The sequence below is a fragment of the Oncorhynchus kisutch genome, linkage group LG5 (assembly GCF_002021735.2).
Source record: "Oncorhynchus kisutch isolate 150728-3 linkage group LG5, Okis_V2, whole genome shotgun sequence".
Classification (NCBI taxonomy): domain Eukaryota; kingdom Metazoa; phylum Chordata; class Actinopteri; order Salmoniformes; family Salmonidae; genus Oncorhynchus; species Oncorhynchus kisutch.
In genome coordinates this window covers 5472917-5481385 of record NC_034178.2, presented here as the reverse complement: position 1 = coordinate 5481385, position 8469 = coordinate 5472917, and the positions used below count along the sequence as shown (strand labels likewise).

The window sequence follows — 8469 nt, the reverse complement described above, 5'->3', positions numbered from 1 at the left end:
CAACTTCAGAACTACACCTCTATAAAAGGTACTACGCATGTTAAGGCAATACAACACTTTCTATAAATACAGTATGGAGAATGCTTTATGGAATGTCCTATCTCTGCATAGTGTATAGCGTATGTAGACTTGCTACAAGTGTTCATAAAAGCTTATTGGCAGTCAGCAAGCAGCTCCCTGCAACATTCAGGTAAGGGTCAAACATCGACGAGTCCTGGCCTGTCATATTCAACATGTCTCACTGCAGTCACCCTCCTCTCACACAGCACACGCGGAATCAAAGATGGTGTACACACAGTTAAACTAGATTTTTATTCCAACAAACTATTTGCGGCATTTAGAGTTTTGGAATGCCACAGGTAAATCAGTTGGTGCTAGTGACTCAGTCAGGTGTGAGTACGCTTTTTAAGCTTCCTGACTGTCACTCTTCCTACACTGGACAGTGATACGGCCTCTCTCGTGTGAATACGCTGGTGTTTCTTTAAATTTCCTGACACACTGAAACTCTTCCCACACTGGGAACAGTGATATGGCCTTTCTCCTGTGTGAGTACGTTGGTGCACATTTAAGTCTACTGATCGATGGAAACTCTTCTCACACTGAGAGCAGTGATACAGCCTCTCTCCTGTGTGAATACGCTGGTGTGTCTTTAAATTTCCTGACACACTGAAACTCTTCCCACACTGGGAACAGTGATATGGCCTTTCTCCTGTGTGAGTACGTTGGTGCACATTTAAGTCTACTGATCGATGGAAACTCTTCTCACACTGAGAGCAGTGATACAGCCTCTCTCCTGTGTGAATACGCTGGTGTGTCTTTAAATTTCCTGACACACTGAACCTCTTCCCACACTGGGAACAGTGATATGGCCTTTCTCCTGTGTGAGTACGCTGGTGCACCTTTAAGTCTCCTGATCGATGGAAACTCTTCTCACACTGAGAGCAGTGATGAGGTCTTTGCTTCCCTGTGTTTCTGTGTTTCTGGGTGCGATCTGGAGTTGTTGAACACTGCTGAGAGCCACTGGGTGGTGCTAGTGTCTCTGATCTAATCCCTCCACTCCTCGGCAGCCTGACGTACTCTTCCCTGTGGCATCTCTTTGTGTGCTTGTAAAGGTAGATCTGAGCCGTGAAGGAGAACGGACAACCAGAGCAGGAAAAGATCCGAGACTGGGACGACTCATTCACACCTGAAAGGAAAGGAGGGAGGGGAGGAGAGAAACAGAAGGGGTGTTCAGAGAGGTCAAAGAGAATAACAAGCTGGATAGAGAAGCAAATACTGAAAGAAACAGTAATGATATCATTATATTCCACTTCACTTGAATATAGAGATGGAAAGAGAGGGGGAATTAAACCGGTAGTTCTAGAGCAGTGGTAGTCTAATATTTCTGGGGGAGACACTTATGTGAAAACACTCACTGGGTGAGCCACCGTAGCCTTCCCAAATTGATTCATATCCATGCTATTTGAAATACTATTAACAAGGACCATGAAGCTATTTGATTCACAATGTTTGGACACTTGGGGGAATCATTACCTCAATAATTGCACAAAATATGTCAAATCAGAATCCCAAATTTCAGTCTGAAGGAAGCAGTGGAAGGTACTTAAGTAAAAATAATTTAAAGTACTACTTAAGTAGTTTTGGGGGGTAACTATACTTTATTTTCCTACTTATATTGTTGACAACTTTTACTTCACTACATTCCTAATGAAAATAATGTATGTTTTACTCCTTATAATTTCCCCTGACACCCAAAAGTACTAGTTACATTTTAAATGCTTAGCAGGACAGGAAAATTGTCTAATTCACACTTATCAAGAGAACGTCCCTGGTCCTCCCTAATACCTCTGATCTAGCAGACTCACTAAACACACATGCTTAGTTTGTAAATGATGTTTGAGTGTTGAAGTGTGCCCCTCCATAAAAACATTTCAAAAACAAGGATATCCTGCAGTCGGGTTTGCTTAATAAGGACTTTTAAATGATTTATACTTTTCATACTTAAGTATATTTTAGCGATTACATTTACTGTTGATACTTATGTATATTTAAAAACCAAATACTTTTGGACTTTTACTCAAGTAGTAATTTACTGGGTGACTTTCACTTGAGTCATTTTCTACTAAAGTATTTTTTACTTTTACTCAAGTATGACAATTGGGTACTTTTTCCACCACTGGAAGGAAGTATGTTTTGGGGTGATTGAAATGCATCAAAGGTATTGGAAAGTTCAGGAAAACATTAGGGATGATCATCAAGCATTCTGTGGAGAACCCATTTATTTCCACTAGTCATTCTGTGCAGATACGTTCACATCACTCCGCCTTCTAACAAGGCCTGCACAGCCTGTGTGTGCCATAGATGGAAACAGACGATATGTGTTCCTGAGAATCTTATCTTTCAGGCATGGGGTCATAGTTGCTAATAGCGGCAACCGTTAAAAAGCAAGAGACAAATTTGTAGGAAGAAAACTACTTGAATATGCGCTAGAAACCACTGTTATCTCTGTTTGCCCCAGCCGCTATAGCGGATATAGAAGATTACTCACGTAACCACAGTTCTATGAAGTAAGCTGTGCATTCAGCTGACTGAGGGAAATACATTCATTACTGCACAATGACTGCCTGTTCTAGAGGGAAGAGGAAAGGGAATAGGGAGAGAACAATGACTGCCTGTTCTAGAGGGAAGAGGAAAGGGAATAGGGAGAGAACAATGACTGCCTGTTCTAGAGGGAAGAGGAAAGGGAATAGGGAGAGAACAATGACTGCCTGTTCTAGAGGGACGAGGAAAGGGAATAGGGAGAGAACAATGACTGCCTGTTCTAGAGGGACGAGGAAAGGGAGAGAACAATGACTGCCTGTTCTAGAGGGACGAGGAAAGGGAATAGGGAGAGAACAATGACTGCCTGTTCTAGAGGGAAGAGGAAAGGGAATAGGGAGAGAACAATGACTGCCTGTTCTAGAGGGAAGAGGAAAGGGAATAGGGAGAGAGAAAGCCCAAAAGTACCTCTGGCGGAGCTCTTTCTGTCCCAGAGGAAGTCGAAGACGATGCCCAGGTCTCTGGCGTACTCCTCTCCGTACCAAACCAACAGCTCCTCTCCAACAGCTATAGGCTTACAGCAGCGGTACAGAATCCCTCCTCTGTACTGGAAAGCCACCAGATTCTGCTCTTCCTCATTACGGGCACAGTTCACATACCTGACAGAGAGAGGAGGAGTGGTAAGAGAGAGGGAAGGTATTTTATTAGGATCCCCCATTTACTGTTGCAAAAGCAGCAGCTACTCTTCCTGGGGTCCACACAAAACATGAAACATGACAACATTAATAGACAACAGCTCAAGTGGGAGACAATAAGAATTAAATCAATTCAGGCCAACTCAACATCATCGAACCAGATGAAAACACAAGAGGATAGAAAGATGTAGAGACTGGGAGAGAATAATATGGAGGGATAGACGGACAGAGAGAGGGGGGGATAGACGGAGAGATGGATAGACGGAGAGATGGATAGACGGACAGAGAGGGGGATAGACGGACAGAGAGGGGGATAGACGGACAGAGAGAGGGGGGATAGACGGACAGAGAGAGGGGGGGATAGACGGACAGAGAGAGGGGGGGGATAGACGGACAGAGAGAGGGGGGGGATAGACGGACAGAGAGAGGGGGGGGATAGACGGACAGAGAGAGGGGGGGATAGACGGACAGAGAGAGGGGGGGATAGACGGACAGAGAGAGGGGGGGGATAGACGGACAGAGAGAGGGGGGGGGATAGACGGACAGAGAGAGGGGGGGGATAGACGGACAGAGAGAGGGGGGGATAGACGGACAGAGAGAGGGGGGGATAGACGGACAGAGAGGGGGGGGATAGACGGACAGAGAGAGGGGGGGGATAGACGGACAGAGAGAGGGGGGGATAGACGGACAGAGAGAGGGGGGGGATAGACGGACAGAGAGAGGGGGGGGATAGACGGACAGAGAGAGGGGGGGGATAGACGGACAGAGAGAGGGGGGGATAGACGGACAGAGAGAGGGATAGACGGACAGAGAGGGGGATAGACGGACAGAGAGGGGGATAGACGGACAGAGAGGGGGATAGACGGACAGAGAGGGGGATAGACGGACAGAGAGGGGGATAGACGGACAGAGAGGGGGATAGACGGACAGAGAGGGGGATAGACGGACAGAGAGGGGGATAGACGGACAGAGAGGGGGATAGACGGACAGAGAGGGGGATAGACGGACAGAGAGGGGGATAGACGGACAGAGAGGGGGATAGACGGACAGAGAGGGGGATAGACGGACAGAGAGGGGGATAGACGGACAGAGAGGGGGATAGACGGACAGAGAGAGGGGGATAGACGGACAGAGAGAGGGGGATAGACGGACAGAGAGAGGGGGATAGACGGACAGAGAGAGGGGGATAGACGGACAGAGAGAGGGGGATAGACGGACAGAGAGAGGGGGATAGACGGACAGAGAGAGGGGGATAGACGGACAGAGAGAGGGGGATAGACGGACAGAGAGAGGGGGATAGACGGACAGAGAGAGGGGGATAGACGGACAGAGAGAGGGGGATAGACGGACAGAGAGAGGGGGATAGACGGACAGAGAGAGGGGGATAGACGGACAGAGAGAGGGGGATAGACGGACAGAGAGAGGGGGATAGACGGACAGAGAGAGGGGGATAGACGGACAGAGAGAGGGGGATAGACGGACAGAGAGAGGGGGATAGACGGACAGAGAGAGGGGGATAGACGGACAGAGAGAGGGGGATAGACGGACAGAGAGAGGGGGATAGACGGACAGAGAGAGGGGGATAGACGGACAGAGAGAGGGGGATAGACGGACAGAGAGAGGGGGATAGACGGACAGAGAGAGGGGGATAGACGGACAGAGAGAGGGGGATAGACGGACAGAGAGAGGGGGATAGACGGACAGAGAGAGGGGGATAGACGGACAGAGAGAGAGAGGGATAGACGGACAGAGAGGGATAGACGGAGAGAGAGAGGGATAGACGGAGAGAGAGAGGGATAGACGGAGAGAGAGGGATAGACGGAGAGAGAGGGATAGACGGAGAGAGAGGGATAGACGGAGAGAGAGGGATAGACGGAGAGAGAGGGATAGACGGAGAGAGAGGGATAGACGGAGAGAGAGGGATAGACGGAGAGAGAGGGATAGACGGAGAGAGAGGGATAGACGGAGAGAGAGGGATAGACGGAGAGAGAGGGATAGACGGAGAGAGAGGGATAGACGGAGAGAGAGGGATAGACGGAGAGAGAGGGATAGACGGAGAGAGAGGGATAGACGGAGAGAGAGGGATAGACGGAGAGAGAGGGATAGACGGAGAGAGAGGGATAGACGGAGAGAGAGGGATAGACGGAGAGAGAGGGATAGACGGAGAGAGAGGGATAGATAGCTGGTGAAAAGACACACCTCATCCAGTTGGAGTGAGTTTCTCTCTTGGCATCAATGTACTCGTCACTCTGCTTGCTTTTGTAGATCTGAGGACCAATTGCATCTCAGCAGTTATCTCACTCAGCCAATCAGAATTGGTGTTACGCTTTAATCAGACAGACAAGACACACATGCTCCTCTCACCACCCAGGAGTATCCACTCTCCATGGCCAGCTCCGTGTCTGTGAGTTCTCCTTCATACGGTCCGTAGTGCGTCCCTTGGGTCACGCTGTGTCTGTGGTTGAAGACCCCCAGCCCAGCTCCAGGGATGGCTGATGTCCTGACCTCCAGGCCGAGCGGCAGGGTGAGTCTGGCCCTGTCTGGGGCCCCCAGGGGGGCAGGGGTGTCTGGGATGAAGAGGGGGGGACCGTGGAGCTCACACTCCTCGATGAAGAAAGACTTGCACTCCTCACAGACTGAAAGAGAGAGATGAGAAACAGCAGATTCTCTACACAATATACAAACGTACCATTAGGTACAGGATTGTATCATGTTTTATCTACTGGCTAGCATAAACAAGACATTTCCTTAACCAAATAACAAAAATACTGCATCTATAAAGACCTTAAAAACAGGTTCATGAAGGTTTGACATAGAGATACACTGTATTTAGATGGAGACTCACAGAGGTAATCTTCATCTCTCAGCTCCTCTTCCTCAGTATAGCTGACTCTGGCTCTGCTGCAGAGGTTCACCTGCTTTAGCCACGCCCTCTTCATCTGCTCTGACACACACACTGGGTCCTGTAAGGAGGAGAGGAGGAAATGGTTCCACAGAGTAGCAACAGTGGTGTGGCTCACACCCGAGTAGAGTTATTACTCAGAGACATGTATTACTACTGATTACTAAATACTTGCGAGGATATGTTCATGGAATTAGTCAACATGAATAAAGTAGCCTCTCTCCCCCTCCTCACTCACCCTGTGAGAGCTGCTGGGTGTGCTCTCCCCTTCACTCCCGCTCTCCTCCTGTCCCCCACTCGTCCACTCCATCTTTCCTTCGCTCTCCTCCTCTCCTCCACTCTTCCACTCTGATTCCAACCCCCCTTTGCTCGCTCTCTCCTTTTCTCCATCTCTCTCTTCGTTCAGCAGCTCCTGTTTCTCCTCTTCTCTCGCTCTTTCCTTCTCTTTCTTCCGCTCCGTCTCGTCCCTACTCTCTCTCGCCTCTCCTTCTCTCTCGCCAGTCAGCTCATCCAGGTGAGGTTGTCTTGAAGGTTTTCTTCCCATTTTGTGACTGCACCAGTCAGTCCACATCCAGGTGTAAATACGTGTCACCACTGGTCCTCTGCTCAGCTGTGGTCTGGCTGGGGTCGAGGGGTCAGACCTTGTGGTTACCTGTGTAGCAGTGGATGTGGCTGAGGTCACCTCTGAGCTTGTCGAGGTTTTAGGTGTGGCTGTGGTGTCAGAACGTTTGGTTCTGGTTGGGGTCGAGGTTAAGGTCTGTGAATCAGTAGGGGTTAAGGTCGCTGTGTTGAGGGTTTTGGTTGAGGCTGAGGTAGCAGGTGAGATATTGGACCCTGTAGTCAATGATGTTTCAGTTGTTATGGACTGAGAGGGTTTAGAAGTGGTTTCTATTGAAGATGTTCTGGACTGAGGGGGTTTAGATGTGGAGGCTGTAGAAGGTGTTCTGAACTGAGGGGGTTTCGATGTGGAGGCAGTAGAAGGTGTTCTGGACTGAGGGGGTTTAGATGTGGAGGCTGTAGGTGTTCTGAACTGAGGGGGTTTAGATGTGGAGGCTGTAGGTGTTCTGGGCTGAGGGGGTTTAGATGTGGAGGCTGTAGAAGGTGTTCTGGACTTATTCTCCCTTTTACCCTGGTATTTTCTCTCCAGGTGAGGGGTCCATTCTTCCTCCACTGTGTCACTAGGTCCTTGTGGGGGCGATCTACACTCTCTCTCCTTCCCCTCCCGGCCATGCATCATAAATACAGGGACCAGCGGCTACAGACCTGGGGTGTATTCAGAGGTGGCACAATCCGAACTTTCCACATAGAAATATAACGAATAGAGAGGTCCCGATTCCCTGATCAACCCAACAGACAACTATATCTGTTCTACACAACACATTTCTATCTGAGGCTAATGTCCTGAAACAGGCCACTGAGGAACAACAGAGAACATTATCCTTCATCAATGCCTCAGAGATATATAGTACCTATAGCCAACATGGCCAAGTGGTTCCTCTTCATGTTTCTGTAGCGCTTTTTCTCCCATTCCCCCAAACTGGTCCATTTGCTCTGGGAAAAATACACATTCATCTCCTCACAGTCATCCTAAGAGTTAGCACAATACAGGTGTGCACACAGACACAAATAGCATCGGCCTAGTTGACTTTTAATAAGCACCAAAACATCTGAGACGTAATAGATGTTAGAAAACACATTTGACGTTGGTGCTACATGCTAAAATTAGGCCTACTGTTGTCCATGTTGAACCTCACGTCATCACTAGAACTCATCTCTCTGCTGGTGTAGCACGTGTTCGCCTTTCGGTCCTCCGCCAGTGTTGCCAACTTAGCGACGTTGTCGCTATATTTAGCGAGTATTCAGACCCCTCTAGCGCACATTTTAAAAAAAGAGACTAGAGACTTTCTGGTGTTATTGGAGACTCTGACGTGAAGCACGTACCGTTCTTACTCTTCTCAATGAGCAGCGCGTTGCCAACTAAATTTCAGGGTAAGTTGCTAGAAGCAGGTTGACGACTTGCTAAAAGTTGCTAAATGACGTTGTCATGTCATTGCGTGATAACGTAAAACTGCGTCATTACGTTGGCTACACAATAACGTTACTCAAATTGACTGGCCATCTCGGCAAAAAAATATGATTTGACATTTGTTCAGGTACAGACTCCCACTTTTTTCTGTACATGTTTCATTGAAGCATGTGTAGAGAAATGCTATTTCTTATGCAGGTGACCAACCTATGGCTAATAAAAGGCTACAACTTAAAGTAAAGCCTGTGGGGTCCCCTACAGGATAGCTCCCGCATTACACTAATTGCCAAAACCAGCGCACACACACA

At 48.5% G+C, this 8469-nt stretch overlaps 1 pseudogene across 1 annotated transcript; it reads right to left on the bottom strand.

Moving 5' to 3' along the window:
* Positions 1–67: 67 nt before the first annotated feature.
* On the bottom strand, positions 68–8208 carry LOC109890378 (histone-lysine N-methyltransferase PRDM9-like; annotated as a pseudogene). The gene is made up of 7 exons (XR_004209936.1): positions 7605–8208; positions 6374–7398; positions 6079–6196; positions 5598–5869; positions 5433–5500; positions 3007–3197; positions 68–1186 (listed from the first exon to the last, which is right to left on the bottom strand). The product of XR_004209936.1 is annotated as a histone-lysine N-methyltransferase PRDM9-like (transcript).
* Positions 8209–8469: the final 261 nt, after the last annotated feature.